At 41.0% G+C, this 18734-nt stretch overlaps 1 protein-coding gene across 8 annotated transcripts in view; it reads right to left on the bottom strand.

The window, feature by feature from the left end:
* AKAP11 (A-kinase anchoring protein 11) overlaps nucleotides 1-3751 on the bottom strand; it is a 48908-nt gene extending 45157 nt beyond the window's left edge. For 7 of the 8 annotated variants that reach the window (XM_054823539.1, XM_054823588.1, XM_054823548.1 and 4 more), the window contains exon 1: nucleotides 3637-3751. The gene's annotated coding sequence lies outside the window, so the exon portion shown is untranslated. The remainder of the gene's footprint in view (nucleotides 1-3636) is intronic. The other variant, XM_054823557.1, reaches the window with a different exon arrangement.
* Nucleotides 3752-18734: the final 14983 nt, after the last annotated feature.

The raw sequence follows: 18734 nt of genomic DNA, 5'->3' as shown, positions 1-18734 counted from the left end.
CAAGTCAATTACCTGAGCTCTACATTTTTGGACTGATCACTCTGTGCGGCAAAAGTCCAGCACAGCAAAATCACGGAGATTACTCCATAACCATGTTGGGTCCCACAGTATTTACTCAGGCACAGCAGTCTACAGTTACACTGCCTTCAGGCAGTACGTTAAGTATGTTCCCGCAGCATCAACTAATAAACTCCAGAGACCAGAACATCAACACAGAACCACCTGCAGTGTCACCTGCCTCATGAAATCAACAGTCTTGTACATCACAGTACAAAGACTCTGAAAGATGCTGGATATAAACTAGTGGTTTATCAACACAACCCCATAACAACTTTGTCTTGCCTGCATCCTGTCCTTCAGTATTTGAATTACACAGGTTCTCTTCACCACCTATAGCATAATAACTCTCCGTCATCCATTTCAGAGAACTCTGAAGGGTTCCACTTGTCCAACAATGCAACAAAACCTGAAAGGGTTCATTTTAATACATAAAATTATTATCCATTTTCAAAAGAACAATGGTCCAATCATCTGAGAAGTACCAAAACTTTAAAACTAACTGGAAAGGAAATGAAAGTACTGACAAACAAACCAGCCTGGAAATAGCTCATTTCTTGTGTAAATAAAACCTACTGTTTAAAATTATTTTTACTTCTGCATATTTTATTTGACTATTAAATTTGATTTCCTCCCACTGCAAACTCAAAACAAAAAAGAGGGGAATAAATGGCAGAAGTATCAGTTGTAAGCAGAATAGGACTTTCCTGTTACTGAGTAACTATCAGTAGACACCAAAAAAAAGAAAAAATGATCATGCAAATAACTGATAAATACCCATGCTAAGTTTAACCATCTCTACCTTTCTAGCAAGTTGGATCACCTTAAATCCGTTTTTTCAGTGACTTGTTGAGGAACACGTTTCTCATCAGACCACGTAATAAGCACTTCGTTACCTTTTCCAATGAATGTACGCAAGGAGCAAAATTAAATAGTAAAATCAGCTTAAGGGAATCCAACAGGAATTTCGTCATGGATTTCATCTCTTTGTATAAATTTATCCCATGCCTAAATTTATTAAGTCACTGTGTATTGACAATCATTAGCTGACAGGAAGAAAATTTATCTTTTGTCTGTAAAGTGCAAACATGCTGAGTAAATCTCTTAAATAGCTATACAGGCATATATGTACATGTACACATCTATGTTAAATGCATACAAGGACACAAGGAATTTGAACCATATAGGCAATAAATTTGAACTATATTATTAACTTCTTAAATTTTACTTCCAGTAAAAGATTCTAGCTGAGGATAACAGTCTATGATGATATTTCAAGAAAGTATTTTTACTGTAGTAGTGCTAAAAAAAAAAAAAAAAAGGACATATTTCTTTTCAAGCAACACAATGACCTGAAGCAGCCAAAAGAGCTTTGATGATGATTTACCAAAGCCAGGTTTAACCAAATATTGAGCTGTGAAAGATTGATTCCAAATACAAATTTAAAAGTACCTCAAAACCAATATGCACTCTTTTGCAACCTCAGCAAAACAATTGCTGTTGAAAACCAAATGAAACAAGCCTACACTGACAAGCAGGCAGAATAGTCTAACGGATCCTCTTCTATTTCTCATTTCTGATATTTATCACTTTCACTAATTGGATTGGCAGTCTTGAAAAATTTTATTTTATAAAATGACAAGTTGTCTTTACCATAGCTACATTCACACTAAGAAAAGGAGGGGTGCAGGTGGGTTAAGGAACACATCTCTATTGGTCAGCATTAATAATAATTATGAAAGGCGGAATTTTCTTTTCCTTGTTTGGTTTCAACTGTTTTACATTGTATTTTTGCTTCACAGAGGCATGACATGAATACCAAGCTTCACCAGTTTCAAAAGAATCCTTCGTTTTCTCTGCCTAGATCGTCGCTAAAACTCATTGCACCCCCTTTACCCCCAGTCCTGGGTCTGGATTCTAAAATACAGCTTGAGAAAAAAATTACTACTCGTTGTACCAGAAATAGGTCTAGATTTTGTGGTTTATGCAATTAAGTTTCTGTATTTCATTTTGGTATGTATTTTGTACACAATACAACTAAACCAATTAAGCTGGGGGGTGTATTATTTTCTAAGCAGTAGCATTTCCTCACACAATCTTATTTCCCCTTAGAGAAAACTTGACCAGAGAATATCTTGTTTAGGAGGTATCTTTTATTTTTCCCAGATTATATCATACCAAATATTAACAGAAAGAGGGAATAATCCAATCTATTTTATTATTTTTCAACACTGAATAAGACTTTCCACCGCTATACTTCTTCAACTGCCAACAGAATCCCTGAAGGATAAGAAATTGCAAGACATAAACCAAGATGGCCTAATTCAATTACCATGCCCCAAAAAATCATCTTGCCTGCAGACCAAGAAACTCACCTGGACAAGAGGGACCAACATTATTTTATAATAATAAATTAATTTCTCAAGAATTCATTAAATATTGGCAGTATCTATCACTAATGGCTAACTGTAAAATTCTGAAATAATCTTGCAAATACGAAGCACCTTAAAAGTCTTCCCAAGTGTAATATGGATAAATTAAGCATATTGTGTTACCATTGATTTTAGTACCACTGATCTTTTCCAGATACAATAGAACTTGTATTTTCCTTATCTCACTCTGGTAATATCTCAGGGCTTCAATACAAAGGCTACGATACCAGATCTACAGTTCATAACTCTCCCTCCCACCTCTGGATACTGGGGGAAACTAGAGAAAAATATTTCAGTCGTAATAAAAACAGACCCTCAAAAGAGCCAAGAACATAAACGAGCAATATTCGTTGTTTCTCCTCCCTTCAGGGAGGAAAGGAACTGGGAGGAGGAGGGGGAGGAGACACTTTTAAAAAGCGAAATGTTCAGAATGGAGTAAACTTATTTAACCCGTGTGCATCAACCACAAGCCAACCAATCTCGGAGGTTGCAATGCGGACTTGTTTAGCGTCCGTGCATCAACCACAACACCACAAGCACGAGTCAGTCTCCAGCCGAGACTGCAGACAGCCCCAGCCGAGGGAGTCACCGGACTTCCCACCAAGGCGCTGCATCGGCGGGCCTTCGGCGTAGGCCGCCGCGCCTACCAAGGGGCACTCCGGGAGGGAAAGAGGGATGTTACGAACACTGCCCCCCCACCCAAACCCCCGTCGCCCCTGGCCTCGAGGCCAAATCGCAGCGTTACCCCCGCGGTGTCCCCCTTCCGTGCTGCGGCACTGGGGCATCCCAGGCGGCGCGGCCTCCGGCCCCCCCCCGCGCCCTCCCCTCAGGTGTGCGCACGCCGCCGCGGAGGACCCGCCGGGCCCGAGGAGATGCGCTGCCCGAGGCCACACAGAGCCCGCTGGGGTGGCGCCAGCAGCGCCTCCTCCCCTCAGGGAAGGGCGGCAGAGGATGCGCTGCCCCTCCTCCGCCCACCCGGGAGCGGGCCACCTGTGGGAGCGAGCCCCGCCTGACAGGCCGGGAGGCTGCGCCCCGCCCTCAGCGCTGCCCCCCGCCCTCCGAGGGGACGGAAGCGGCGGGCCCCTCATCACCCCCTCCCAGCAGGGCAGCGGGGGACGGTTGAGGGGGAAGATCGGGCGGCCCGTACCTGACTGACTCCTCAGCACCCGGCACCCGCAGCCATTTCACCGCCAGCAGCAACGGAGCGAGCGCCCGGCCCCGCCGCCCCCGTCACCGCCTCGGCGCAGCGCCCCGGGGCCGCCCCGCCCCGCCCTCTCCTGCCCCGCCCCCGCCGCGCGCCTCCGCTCTCGCGACGCTTGCCACCAACCCCACCCCTCTGCCCCGCGCAGCCTCGCGCGTCTCCGGAGGCGGGAGGGCGTCACGTGGCGGCTGCCGCAGCGCTCCCATTGGCGAGAATTGGAGACCGCCCCGGAAGGGGCCCCGGGAGGGCGGGGGTGGTGCTGGGTGATTGCGCGCTGTCCTTGTCTTTGCTCGCGCTCGCTGTGGCGGGTGCGCGCGCTGTCTCTGGCCCTGACTGGCCTCCGGGGCTCGGCCGGTGTTGCCGCACTCCCCTCTCGGAAGAGAAGCCCAGCTTGTGCCTGCCTGGCTGTGAGAGGGACAGCCCGCCTGTCCCTGTCAGGCCTGCCCAGGTGCTCTCACGGAGGCGGCGTAGGCTGGGTGGAACTGCTCCCCTCCCGCTGAGGAGCCCCTGCAGGCAGGCCTGCTCGGTCCCGGACACCGCAGCAGGGTGGGTCGGCATAGTCACGATCAGGATCTGCTCTGCGGCAGATGCGTGATGCAGCGCAGAGCTTGGCACTCTTTTCTGTATAGTTACAGCTTTTGCAAAGCCCTGGGGAAGTTGCGTACTAAGCTCTGTCTGCCCAGGCATGAGGGAGGGTAGGCTTGAGGGGTCGGTGGGTCTTTCCTGCCTAGTCAGTCTGGACCGAAGGCCTGCCTTCTGCTTGTTCATGAAAGTCTCATTTAAGGCTTGCTTTCCAGCTGGCTGGCTGGCTCAGCAGGGTAGATGAGTTAGAGGCTAGAGTCTGGTTTTACTCAGACGAGGCACAGACAGAAGACTGTCAAACCCTGTTTCAAAGTCCTATGGCCTTCCTACTCCTTTTTAAACTCATTACTGCTAGACTCCCCTGTACATCAGGTGTGCTGTTTACCCCAGCAAATATGCAATTGGTTTTGAAGTCCTCATGAGTAACGATGGAGATGTGTATTTAACCATATGTGCTGTTGGGCCCTGGGATTTTCTTCTATTAGCATGGAAACAGTAGTTACCTGTAGTTTCCCAGCATTACTCCATTTCAGCAGTAGCTCCTTCAGACACTAACCTGACAACGATGACACAAATGAGGAAGTGTGTTGAATGATACATGATGGATAGCTTTAACACTGTCAGCTAACGACTCTGTCCCTCTCCAACAGAGAGACAGAATCCAGACAGATCTTTCTGATACTAGGCACGTGAGAGTGAAGCTCGGGTGGAGGAGCAACAAAACCAGAATTCCACCGTGACTACAGGCACAGATCAGGTGGCACGTGGTTGCAACAGCTTCTGGAAGACAGAAAAGAGTGAGCCTCCAAAGCTGAATTCAGCAAGAATCCAAAACTTTGTATACTGGGAGAGGGGATAGGGAATGAAAATAAAAATCACAAAATGATGCCTTGTAGCTTTTTCGGTACTAGAGGGTTTCAAAGTCTAACCTGCCCACATTACTGAAAGAAAGACAAACAGAACCTATCCTGGCTTCCTTAAAAGTTGCATTTTTCTTCTGGGTACCACCTGATCCCTACAAAGAGGATATACGAGTTTTTGCTACTGGATCTCCATTACTTTTCCAGATAATTCCTGCTTCTGCCTAGCTTCTGTTTTTACTTAAACTGTGGGTTTTCTTTCTGTTGAGTACTTGATCATAGGCTGTTTCTGGGCTGTGTAATCATTTTAGACACTTCAGAAGTCAGAGGATGTGTATTCACTCAGTCATTTTGCTATTTGGTACAGAAACTACGTTTTCATTTACCCTAAAAGCTAATAAGCCCTGCAACAAAGCTCGCAAACCATGCAGAGTCTAGGCAGATAAAAGAAACAAAGGATTATGGGTTCTAAAGTATGTCACAGCGTTAGTTAAGTGGGACAAAATAAAAAGTTTCTCATATTCCCAGGGACTGCAGGTCCCTGTGGGACAGGGAGAAAGTAAATTAATAATGGCATCAAATTTAACTCAAGTTAGTCATCATTTCACTGCCCATTGAGACCAGCCTGGCTTGGAAATACATTGTCATTTGAGTAAAGAAACTTTAACAGTTTTGTACATCTTTGGTTAACCAAAAAAATACCTCTTTTCGACAACTCCTTTCAAAATACGTTTCAGTTTTTGAAAAACAAAATATTCTGTAAGAGGGTTTTTTGTTTTTCATGTATCAAAACTTACAGTAAGTAAAAAATTTCCAAAACAAAATAGATCTGGAAGCAATATAAACATGAGAAAGCATGCTTTAAAAATAAATTCAAGCCTTTTATTCCCTTTGTTTTGTAATTCCCCTTAGACTATTCAGAATAATGAGTTCCTGTGGCTCCCTGCCAAAACCTTGAAAAAAAATCAAGATTTACCCTCATCAGGAAACTATGAAACATAACCCACAGAATGCCTTTGTTTGTCACAAAAAAATATTTTTATACAATAATAAAAATAGGGATAACTTTGACATAGCGATTTATAGGTTTTTTTACAATTGTTTTAGGTACTGCCTGTGTAAAAGCACAGGAAACATGGCTGGTCAGCCAACGCTTCTTTATATTAATTATGAAGAAATAGAGTATTCGTTTCTGGGCTCTGGTATTTTGTGTCCTGTTGAGTTTTATATTTTTCAGGGCAAGGCCTGGCCAGTCGGAGCCCATCATCCCCCCATGTAGGCCAGGATCAGGCCCGGTGAGGGGAACCAGCATCGAGCAAAGCTGGCTGGACAGGACCATGCACCTGTACTGTTTTCTACCTGCTCTTTTGGTATGAAAAATATGCATCTTTAGAATCTTTTTGTCAGAAATATTGTCATGTCCCTGGAACTATCCTGAGTCACTGTCTGCACCTGTCTTTTAAACTTGATATTTCCAGGATCACTGGCTTCGAGCAACTTGTTGAAAGATTATCTCAGAATGTCACCTCTCTAAGGTATTGAATGCCAGTTCTATGAAAGGAGATGATGAACTAGTCTGTGACTTTATGGCCATTTTCCATCCATTTTCTAACTACTTCCTTAGATTTTTTTCCCTCTGTACAGGAAAACTACACAGCTGCATGATTGTCTCAGTGGGGTTTTTTTATGATACTACCTCTGAAAAATGCCCCTGTATACCTAAAGCTTCATTAAATTGAGGCAAGACTTTAAATTATATCCTATAAGCTACACTTACTATTATAAGGATTGCCTTCTCAAAGGCAGATAGGTAATTTTTAGTCTTTGTATTCCTACCTTTTACAGGAGGCACAGCGTACACTTCTTGTCTCAAAACCTTGGGAAGCCTTTCCATTGACCCCCCTCACAGCAAGCTGGGGAGGATCTGCCACACTTGATACTATTTCTCCACCCAAAATCTAAAGCTCATAACGTAATAATTTCATGAATGACTCTTAGTGCCTTATCTTTTTATAACATACCCTTCTGCTCCCTAGCCCAGCTAGCTGCTTCCACGTCTGCACTGCTTCTGGACTGTGCCAGCATGCACATTTGTGAAATCAAGCAGTAAATGAGATTGAGCTGAGATGACTAGAAAACAACCTGCTTTCCTTCCTTTTTGCTGATCCAATTCACTGACATAATAAATGTGTCAGCGTGGCACTGGGGATAGCACAGAGACAACTGAGAATGGAAACAGCTTAAATGGGCTTGTTCTGCCACTGAGCGCATACCCATGTGTTGACTTGCTTTGCCATTTAGGCTCTGCTTAGTCTCCTTGAAAACACTCTTGACACATCTACTGACTGCAAAACTGGAACTCTTCATCTGAGTGCGTAATTTCATTAGACATCCTGTCATGAATCTTTGGCCAGGGTTGGACCATGGCGTTTGTCTCTGACAAGGGCTGGGTTTATGGCATTATGGTATAATGCCATGACATTTTCTGGTTTCTTTTCACTGAATGTTTCACGAATCTGTTGTTTCCGGTCACATGTTTGAGAAGTCATTTTTATTTGCATGGTCATGGATATTTTAACTCTTTTTTTCAACTGTCAAAACCTAATTGTCTTTATATATGTAATTAAGTTGAGGCTATTACTGTTTTTTCTTTCTCTGGACTTTGATCTGTAACCTGTGTAAGTCATCTTCCAAAACAATATGCATAAAGGGTATAATCCACAGATTATATACTGAATTCATCCTTCGGTTGGCCAGTTATGTCCTGCTGACAAACGAGTTCTCAGAGCCAACTCAATACGGCTTTTAATGCAAAATGGAAAGCGTCACAAACTAACCTTATCAAAAGATGCATTATACTGCATAGAGACGGTTTCAGATGCTACAAGATTCTTATCCAAAGGCTTGGAAAGCTGTGTGGATTCACATCCTTTCTGTGCATTGTGTTTACTTAGAGGATGCGATAACGCCATCACTATGTTACACAAGAGCGTACAATAATAACTGGAGCTGGCTGGGAAGCGAAATTTTTATTCTACAGGAAATTCCAGCTTGTCAATATTTTGTTTCATCGAGTGCTGGAACAAAACACGTTGGCTCTGCAGACTTTCTGGCAAAAATGGAACAATCTCTTTCTTTGGCAGCTGACAAGCCTGGGGAGCCAAGAAACCAACTGAGCAGTCGGCACGTTGCCAGGGAGCTAGATAGCCAGTCAGCTGAGCTACGGTAGGCAGCCAGCTTGGTTGGATTTCTGGCCAGCAGCCACATCCAGGTCACAGCTTAAGCTTCTGTAGAAAGTTTTGATGGAACCAGGACAATCTAGCCTTTCCAGTGCCAATCTGTTCAATTAGAAAATGGTCAGACACCCTCTCAAGAACTGACTACTGTCAGAAAAGAATGTAACTGTATTGGACTTTGGATTCCTTATGGATTTCCTCAGCTTTTGCCATGTGATTTATGCACACATTTATTGCTAGAATGAGCTGATTAAATCAATTCATTTTTCCTTAAGGATCGATGATTATATCATAGCCCATGATGGAGTTTTCAGGGTGTCCTTCATAGCTAATTTTGTGATTATTGTTATTCAAATTACATTGCATGCCAGCAATACCTAATAGTTTCTGCTTGTGTATGCCTGCTAACCAGAAGATACAGTTCCTGTAGACAATACACTCTTAGATCGAAATAAACTCTTACATCTGCTGTCAGATAACACACTGCCTCTTTGTCTTCAGTCCATATTTGTGGGTGAATTTAAATTAGGATGAACTTGCCAACAATGCAAGGCATAATGAGGCAAATATATCTTCTGAACTAGGTAAAAGATGCTGATCTTTACTGGGTAATTGGTAATGTTGAGGTCAACACGGATACGGAGAGCCCCCTTCACTGTCAGAACTAGCTGGGCTCAAGTGCTGTTTGCTGAATGTAACCTTAAACAGTATACCAGAATTCTTGCGAAGTTCCAGTTATTTTTCCCTTTTGGCGTATTTTTGGAAAAGGTATCAATCAGGCAAGTTTGTAAAAAGAGAAATTACATCTTTGCCTTCTTGCCGTTTACAGTTATGGTATCATCATAAAAGGTATCAGCTGCTTTTCTCAAATGTTTAGATAATTTCTGTTGTAGGATAAATCTGATCCTTTCTTAAATCTGCAGATATGGTACTCTCTGTACACTTCTCTCATTTGTTTCCAACCAGTTGCTGCATATACTTCCTCTTCAAATCCCTGAGATGTCATATACCATTGTTACTTCAACTGTGGTAACTCCAGGAGCAATGAATTCCCTTGTCAATGTTTAGTGGTAATTAAATTTTCTGCAACTTCATCTATATAAGTAGTCTCTAATATTCCTGCTGTGAAATCAGAGGAACAACAGATGCTTTACTGAACTACATTTCAAATCTTGTTCCTTCCACATCTAAATAAACCTGACTTTTATTTTCTCTCTCAGATTCAACTACTGTGGAGAGGCTACAGCAGTCTTGGTGAGCCCCATCCTCTTACCATCTGGATTCTAAATTAATTTTATGGCAGTTGCTTTGCTTTTCATTGACCTTTATATTTTCTATGCATGGTCCAGTTTATTGCTGTTTTTACGGTTTATTCTTGAACTGGAAATCATTGTTTGCATTGTGAGTCTTTTCCCACAATGAAAATAGTTTCATGTACTGTTCATGGTGTGCTTTCTTCATTTCTGGTGGATTTGTTACACAGTTTGCTGTGTGCTGCCGCAACACATCTTAAAATGTGCTCCTCATCTCAGACGCAATATCTTGAGCATATGTTTAAGGTTTAAGTCAGTCTCAATATGTCTGTTTGGATTGCCTGGTTTTATATTCCACACACAAGTAACTGCTGTTGTGTGTCATTTAAGTCTCTCTGATTCTTAATTTTCTCAGTGTTGTCACATACTCGGAGATTATTTCATTTCCTCCCTGATTCAGTATATAAAAGAAGTGCTCTTTAAACATGAGCGCAGTGCATTTTAATGGAAGTGTCACTGTCTTTTCCATCATAATATTGAAGGGAAACTACCAAATCCTTACCCTGCTTGGTGACACCTTTTCAGCAACAAGAGGAGTATTAATAGTTTCTCCCAAACTTCATTTTCAGTTCTCTCTCAAAAAAAACCCCCAAAACCAAAAAAACAACCCAAAAAACTAGCAGCGACAAGGAATCGGTCACCTAAGACAAACTAGGAGTGCTTCACTCCTCCATCCACATGGTTGTATAAGAGCACACTGTAATACAAAGAATCCTGCAAAGCCTTATGTCAGAGAGAGGGAATTATTGCCGCGGGGGGCTGCCGCTGTGAAAAACGGTCACTCTCACACTCCTTTCCAAGGACCTTTTTGCAAATCCCTGTTTGAAGATGGAAAATCTTGGCCAGAATGAGACAAAGAATAGAAAAATGCCTGAAAGAAATACTGGGAGTTCTTCCCTACCACTGTAAGATTTCTGAGTAGCTGTTTCCAAGCTACCTTTGCTGAAGGCTATTTCATTTTCCCAATGAAATTTTTTCAGGAAAATTTCTCAGCTCAGAAATGTTATGTTTACATGGTCTGTTGAGAACCAAATAAATTTAATTTTTCAACTGTCACTGAACCCGATCACAGCAAAAATGTAGAATGTAAACAATGTCTGAAATCTATTTCCAAAATACATCTCGTTTAGCTGAAATATTGGGAGTGATGATTACCCCATGTGCTCCTGATGTATGGAGTACAGCATCTGGAGTCTGTTGGGTCAGTAATAGAATGAGCAGGGTAATAATACATTATGCCTGAGTCTAAATAGGAATTATTTTAAAAATTTATGTATGTAGAGATATGTGGATAATGATCATAATAATGCCTATATTATTCTGTCATTAAGACAAGGTACAGCTTGGAAAAAAGCAAGCCTGGCACTTTCTGGAAGAAGCAGCTCCATGATTTTGCTTTGACCAGCAAGACAGCACATGAGTAGAACAGATCATAGCTTCTAAGAACAAGTCTTCATATTTGTTGCAAAAATGTGACATACAGAAAATATAGCACCTGTTGCGGAGCAACAAAAATGTTCCACAGTATTATCAATAGTTACAGCTTGGTGACAGTGAATTGAGCTTTTCAAGAGTCAAATGTAGCCTACAATTATACATCTTGGTAAGACCATGTATTACTGGGTACTTTAGACCATGTACCAATGATGTATTAGTTATTCTTTTAATTAAGAAAATTATTTTTTAGGTTTATGGAAAGGAAGGTATCTTTTTTGTGGTTACTGATGCTTTAAAGCCGTGGAAATATATATCTTTAGCTATAAAAAACCAAAACATTTCTCATTGGTTGAAAGGGGAATGAAATCCATTGTCTGCTTGCTCAGTTGCAAGAAACTGCATTAGGAATATTTGAAAACATAAAAAAAAGTGTATTAAAATCAAAGTGTTTGAACTTCAATAATGCGTCATGATTTACAACTGATAAGACACTGTTCTATCTATAAATTAATGGAAAATAAGAATTAATATTTGCTTTCAGATAATTGCCCAGGTCATATGCTGCATAATAAAGCAGATGTGCTATAGATAAGTAAGAAATTGATCCTGAAAGCTGTGTTGTAAAAGTATTAATTTATTTTTTCCTTATCTGCCGGACTTACCAGCAGCTTTTCATTTCATCATCTTTGAAAACATGGAAATGTTGAGGCCTGTCCCTGCAAGATGGTTATCTTGAGACATTGCAGTCAAAAGATTTCTTAAATATTTTCCTGCTATTAAAGTTAGGTAAGGATTGACCAACTGTGATTTTCTGTTCTCTAGAGGCAGTGAAAATGGGGTACAGGAAAGAAATTCATGGCTGAAGCCTTTATAATACTCATATTTCTTTATGTGAAAAAGTCTACGATAGTCATAAACGTAGGACCATCTGATCCTTTATGAGCTGAAGTTGATAGTGTAATAAAGTCACTGAAGGGTAAGTTACAATAATGTACTGATGATGGATTCGTTAGTAATATACCCTATACATCATACCAAAGGAGGAAAATGGAAATGGATTTCATTTCCCCTACAAGCCTAAATTTACCATTTTTATATCAGAAAATGAAGTTACATTAATTTGATTTAGCTTATTCTTTGGCGAAATTATGTTGCTTTTTCAGGGCATCAAAAGCAATTTTTTATGGTTGACAACTGATTGATATGAATGGTTTGTGTGGGGAAGAACTTGAGGGTTTCAGAAGAAGCTTTTGTTAGGAAATTGTCTAATGCTTTGTCTTCCGGTCCTAGTTTTCTTGGGCTCTGGCAAGGCAGGTTTGCCTGAAGGCACCTTCTCCTCCTGCCTCCTTCATCCTCCAAGGCGGGGGAACCCTTTGGAGCTGTGCAGCTTTGAATGGCTGATTTTCCTTATCACAAAAAAAAATTGAGGGTTTTTTTTTTTTTTTATGAGGCACAGTGTTAGAACCCACAAGTCCACTCCTGATAGCTCTTGTGCGGTGGGGAAGAGCCTAAACCTGAGAAATGGGAAATGTGCCAGGATCCAGAGTACAGATTATAGCCTCCTTTTTTTATTTTTCTGCATTTTTTAATTCAAGGCATTTATTTTGTCCCCTTCTATATCTCAGGTGTGCCAGGGGAGGATAATTTTCTATGTAAATACACTCAAAGAGATTGCAGAAACCTCATAGATATTGATGGTGTTAAGGCTGAGTTTCTAAGTGAAATTAATTTCAGTTTTATAGCTGACAAGTTTTAAGATATGATTAAAAATTGAAGTTAATATTTATAATTATTTTAAATAATAAATTGTGACTTAGCATGGCTAAATGGCATTTCTGAGGGCAGTGTATATGTGTACGTGAGAGAAAAATACACACAGTGCTAGGGAGAATGTCTCACTTGCATTAAAATAAAATAATGTGGGTATTTCCCAGTTCTGTGCAGGAAAGGTAATGATGCACACTGCAAGTGAAGGGGACTTGTCAGGGCCAGAACTGCCGCTCATGTTGTGAAGTAAGGAAGAGAGTCCCATATAGACAGACCATTATGGTCCCCCCAGTCTTCAGAAGCATCTGGGAGAAGGCAGAAGGTGAATCAAGGTACATCTTGATTCATTTGAAAGGAAAACCTAATTTAAAAATACTAGTTTGCTGTGTGTACATAAAGGACTGCTGGGTTTTTTTGATTATATGAATTAAAAAACTTTGACATTCATCGGAAATGTGATCACCCACAACTCTTCATTCAACATCCTTTTAGCATGGATGATACAGAACTAATGCAACATGATCCTAAGTCAAAAGTAAAATTCTGCCAGTGGACAAAGCATTGAGGAGCACGATCACAGATTTTTTTTGTCCATCTATGCATGTGCTATTTTTATCAGTGGCAAAATATTCAGTCAGTTTGACGTAGCAGATCTCCTTTGAAATATCTGGCAAGAAGCTGCACAAAGCACACATGCAGTAGGATATAGTACAGTTTGCCACATTTCTCTTGAAGAATGCAAGGCTTGCTTTAAAATTCAGAGTCCTTCTGTAATTTTCTGAAATTTATGACAGAAATAAGCTTGTTTAGACCTCTTCTTCTGTTAAATTTCCTACCACCCTAGAAATGTCAGCATTTCCATGCCAGATCCAACAGTCCAGCCCATTTTCTGTCTCTGACGGTACTTAACAAAAGATGTGTTACATGATGGTGCCCATTATCTGATGAAGACCAAATATAGAAAACATTTATTTATAACTTCTTACACTTAATAATTTTCTCAAGTTTTACAGTCTGAGAGACAGGATTTTCTGTTCTTGTTAGTCATACAGATCTGATCCTCTAGCTAGTGTTAAATTCCTTTTTTTTTTTTTTAAATTATAGCAAAAGCTCTGCACTTCTTTAAAAGCAGATTAGAAGGAGAAATCACTGATTTTTTTTTTTCACTGTAACTGAAAGGCTGAACCCATGCAAAGAAAAGAAAATGTTGTCAAATACATTGGCAGCCATGCAGGGCTGAATTCAGCTATGCTGTACCATATACAGGGCTAAATAGCTCAATATTTACAATTCTACATATACAGAAAAAGTCCCAAACTCACCTCTCACGTGAGGTCACCGAGACATTTATCCAATTTATCCAATGCAAAATTCAGACAGGATTGACCATTACCAGATTTTAGATGCACTATGAAAAGTGCCACAGGATCATTAATGACCGCAGAGGGTTGGGATTTCTCCTTCTGTCTCACTGGGAGGAGGAAGGAAAGCTCCAGCAAAATGCTGGGATGAAGTATCTTCCCGGGACACTGGTTACACGTCAAATCGGACAGCTACGGAATTAGTAACATCATTCCAAGCTATGCTTTTCATCTTTCTTTGGATATGTCACATTCCAGTATGGAAACTACTTAGCTCATGATTTTTTAATAGCACTTGTAAAGGATTGGGGCTTTTTCTCTCCTCTGATAGTGCTTTGGTGTCATTCTGGAGAAGAAGTTCTCAGTGTTTCTACCTTAATTCTGTTCTTCTCTGGTGAACCTGAGGATGCAGTTTCTGCCAGCTTGCTGGTGGTGAAAGGGGAAGAGCGTGCTCTTTTCCCTTTTGTTATTCCTTTTTTCTCCTAGTGCTACCTCCTCCTTGGGCCAATCCTGGTGCTAGATCTTTCTGTCACTTGATTTAGTTCATTACCCAGCAGATCCCTACCACGTTGTTGTGGTCATTGACTCTTCCTGACCATGTTAGGGAGTTATGCTGGCTGACAGAAAGGTCTGACAAAAAAAAGTGCTGGAGCTAAGTAAGCAGCAGAGAGCAAGAAAGGGAACAGGTGTATGAGATCACAACCTAAAATTTCTATTCTTTTAAGTTGCACTATAGCATAGTATGTCTTAAAAAGTAGGTGAACAGCTCCATGGTTTAAAGAACATGCAAACAAGGGAGCAAACCAAGCTGTTTGCAGTAGGTTTCTCACTGTGATGAAGCTCTGCCAGCACTAGATGGCCTGCTTTTAAAGGAAATGAGACAGCCCATCTATTTCAGTGTGCAAGACAGGATTAGAAGTACAATTTACACAAGCTAGGCATCTGTTTTATATATCATGCTATTCTGTGATGAATTCAGGGCATAGCAGGTTTTATTTATCATCGTGCAGTGAAATCACAGAAGACAGTACTTACTTCATAAATATTAGAGGTGATTTATCAGACTGTTAGGATCAAGGTAATAAATAAAAGCCATCTGTGTGCAGGCTCTTGCTGTACCTCAGTTTAAACTTCTTTCATAGTGATGTAGTTCAATTACTTCATGCTTGCTGTGACAGATGCAGTTACCACAGCTCAGCTGATGTAGTACCCTATGACATGAGTATGAGCTATTGGGGACTCTTGTTTTCAAGTCAACAAACAGCAATGGCAACGGTTAAGGATTACTTCTGTATACTGAAATGATGTCATCTGTGACATGCATTTCCCCATCCCCATACTTGGTCCAGTAAAAAGACTTCCAGCACCTCTGTAAAATGACAGTCATGTGCTTGAAGGAAGACACACCATCAATATTGGTGCTGGATGCCCTCAAAGATACTGAGGGCCAAAGCAGAATGGAAGGTAAGGGTTGCAGGTGCCCTGCAAAGTGTGGTGTTATCAACAGGCTTTTTGCTCCAGTTTTGTATTTGACTATCAAAAGGGGAGGACAAGAGGTAAAGACAGGATTCAGAAAGAGAAACTGCATTTTGGCTCAGCTATATGAACATCTTCTGGGAAATCCTGCTAGCAGCTGTGATTTGCCTATCTCTAAAAGAGAATGACTTCCATTCTAGGCCAGTAAAAAGAATCAATGCAAAAAGAAACACTTCAAGTGTTTTTGTAAAGGTCTTGAACTACTAAATAAAAAAAAAAAAAGTTAATATTGAAAACAAACCAAGCTTTGGAAAAATATTAAGGGACCCCAGTAAGAAATTGCAACAGCATCATTATACACACCTTATGCTCAATGATGCTTTAGGCACCAGAAGCACGCGGTGCCCGAGACTGGGCTGCAGCAGAATTCCAGCATGGCACAGACCCAAAAATTCTCATTTTTCTCTGTTTAATGCGGGAGGGGAAACCTGACAGCAGCAACAAGTGAGTCTGGCAGCCAGAATGGGAACATTAACGGACTGGTAAATGTCACATAACATCTTTCCAGTGCTGGTTCCTGTGCTTCCTCCCAGGCAAACCCCATTTGCCAACCCAGAGGTAGCCTGATGGTCAGCCTCCCACAAGCTGCAAAGCAAGTAGGTCTACTGAGGATAGGAGTGCTCTTTACATTAAGGGAAACTATTTTTTTCTTTTCACTTCCCCAGGGATTAGTCTGGATATCGGATGCATTCGAACTAGGTATTAGATTAACAGATGTACAAGAATCACAAGGGTTTATGTTCCAGGCTTTTCTCCATTTAATCCAGCAAGGGAAAAAGTCTTTAATAAAATCCCAGATTGACAGGCCATCTAAGAAAACATAGGACATTGAGTCTTGCTTTCAAGATACATACATATATCTCAAAATATATATATTTTGAGAGGGGGTTTGTGCATAAAAAATAAGCCATGACCTACTGTTGATCTTGCTGGAAAATGATACGGGTTAATAATTTAACTTCTATTTAAAAACTAGCAGTTCATCAAACCTTAATTGAGCTTAGTTAGCCATTAGCTATGTTTCTTATTGACTGAGAAATAAATGGTGATTGATTGTCTCAACATAATTAATTGTTATTGTCTTTTTCAGGCATTTAGGCTCATTTGCCCAGGCTACTCTTTCCATAATGTTTGGAAGATTTAATTAATATTCCTATCAATATTTTAAATAGGCTCAAGATTCTGGGAATTATAGAGCAATCGTTTTCATGGCTGAGTGGCCACAGGAAGGTGAAGTTATATGGAAAATTTAATACTGAAGAGAGTGGATTTGTAAAGCACTATATACCTTCCTAATACAGCTTTGGGAAGGTTTTACACTGTAAAGTTTACGCTGTTCATTTCTCGATGCTGAGGTGGAGCAGGGCTGGCACAGGTATCGTCTACTCCATCTCCCCACGTTTAGCTAATTCCTTTATAAACTCTTTAAGAAACATAGTTGATTTTTAGTCATATATAAACTCATTCAATTATTTTCTTCTGGTGAGATAAATAAGATAACAAATGACAGATGTGACTTTAACTGGCATCTGGAAAAATAAGATTTCCTATACTGCTTTCAGACTGCTGCGTGAACAACTTGCTGACTTGACCTTCAGAGAACTGATGGTTTCAACAGTGGGTCAGAGAAGCTGTGCCCAGGAAGTCTCAGCAAAGCGGCACTCCCTCAGGGAAAACACGCCGTTCGTCGAATAGTTATGCCATTAGCAGATTAATATTACCAAGGACAGTGCGTTTGGGATTCAGAGGTATCAGATGTGTGATATTTAATTAATGCACTGATTTACTCAGAGGATAGCGTGACTGCTGGGAGAACATATATCTGCTGTTACACTGACGTCGCTAGGCAGCACAGATTTTTTTTCGGAATGAAATTGAAGAAAGGAAATTACACTTGGCAAAGTGTAATTGGGAAATGACAGCTGGCACCTGAGAAGGGCTGAAAGCTTTGAGACATGGGAGAGGCAAAGAACAGCTAAAGGGCAGAGTGGAGGAATGAGTTCAGAGGGGCAAGTGCAGGCACAGCTGTGCGCTGCTGTCAGAGAAAGGAAATGGAAACTAAAGCCCAAGCAGAAATCCTGCTGCCTCAATGAGGCATCTGCCACGTCCCAGGATGTCCCATTTCATCACGGTGACATCTATCCGTGTCTCCCTCTATAAAAAGAAAGACGCGCTTCCGTGTAGATCCCCTCAGTTCTCAGCTAAAAGAGGAGGACTCGGGCCAGCTGCTGCTCTCGCTCATCTGCTGTGCATTTGGCCAGGACAGAAGCTGTTGCGCCCACTTTGTGTTTTGTCATGCTTACAGTACAAATTCGATCCATGACGTCTTCCTGCCATTAGAGGGCTGGGGACAATCAAGGCCATGGTTCGGTTAACATAGGTTATTTTATTTCCAAAAAGTATACTTAGAAATATGAGCAGAACAGCATTTATGTAATTAGAAAATAGCCTGATATAACTCCAAAGGAAATGGTACAAACTAGTTAAATACACAACCAACTTGGGCTAATGCCACACTCCCACATCTGCTTCCAGGACGGGCAGATTTTAATCTAAACACAAACTTTCAGTGGCCTGAATGGCATAATTTAAATAGAATTTAAAAAGAATTTTCTTTCCCACTTTTTATCACTGTTCTAGAACATCCTAATAGAAATTCTAATATTAACATGAAATGAAGGAGCTGCTCATACTACCATTGGTTTCATTTTTGCCCTTGTAGTTTGCCACTGCATCCCAACTAAACCTCTTTAAATAATTCTCTACTAGGTTTTGTGGTTTAGACACGACATCTAGATGGCCCTTTTTGATAAACTGCCTGGGCAGTAACTCTATTAGATTTTCTTCTAGGGATTTGCTTCGGGACTTCTAATTTAAACTCCTTCCCATCTACCACCTTCTTTTTTTCAGAATTTTATGAATTTAGTCATGGGAGTTAAAAGCACAACTTCA

Source organism: Grus americana, chromosome 1, assembly GCF_028858705.1.
Source record: "Grus americana isolate bGruAme1 chromosome 1, bGruAme1.mat, whole genome shotgun sequence".
Lineage (NCBI taxonomy): Eukaryota > Metazoa > Chordata > Aves > Gruiformes > Gruidae > Grus > Grus americana.
Note: the sequence above shows the minus strand (reverse complement) of the source record. Positions and strands in the feature narration are given on the sequence as shown.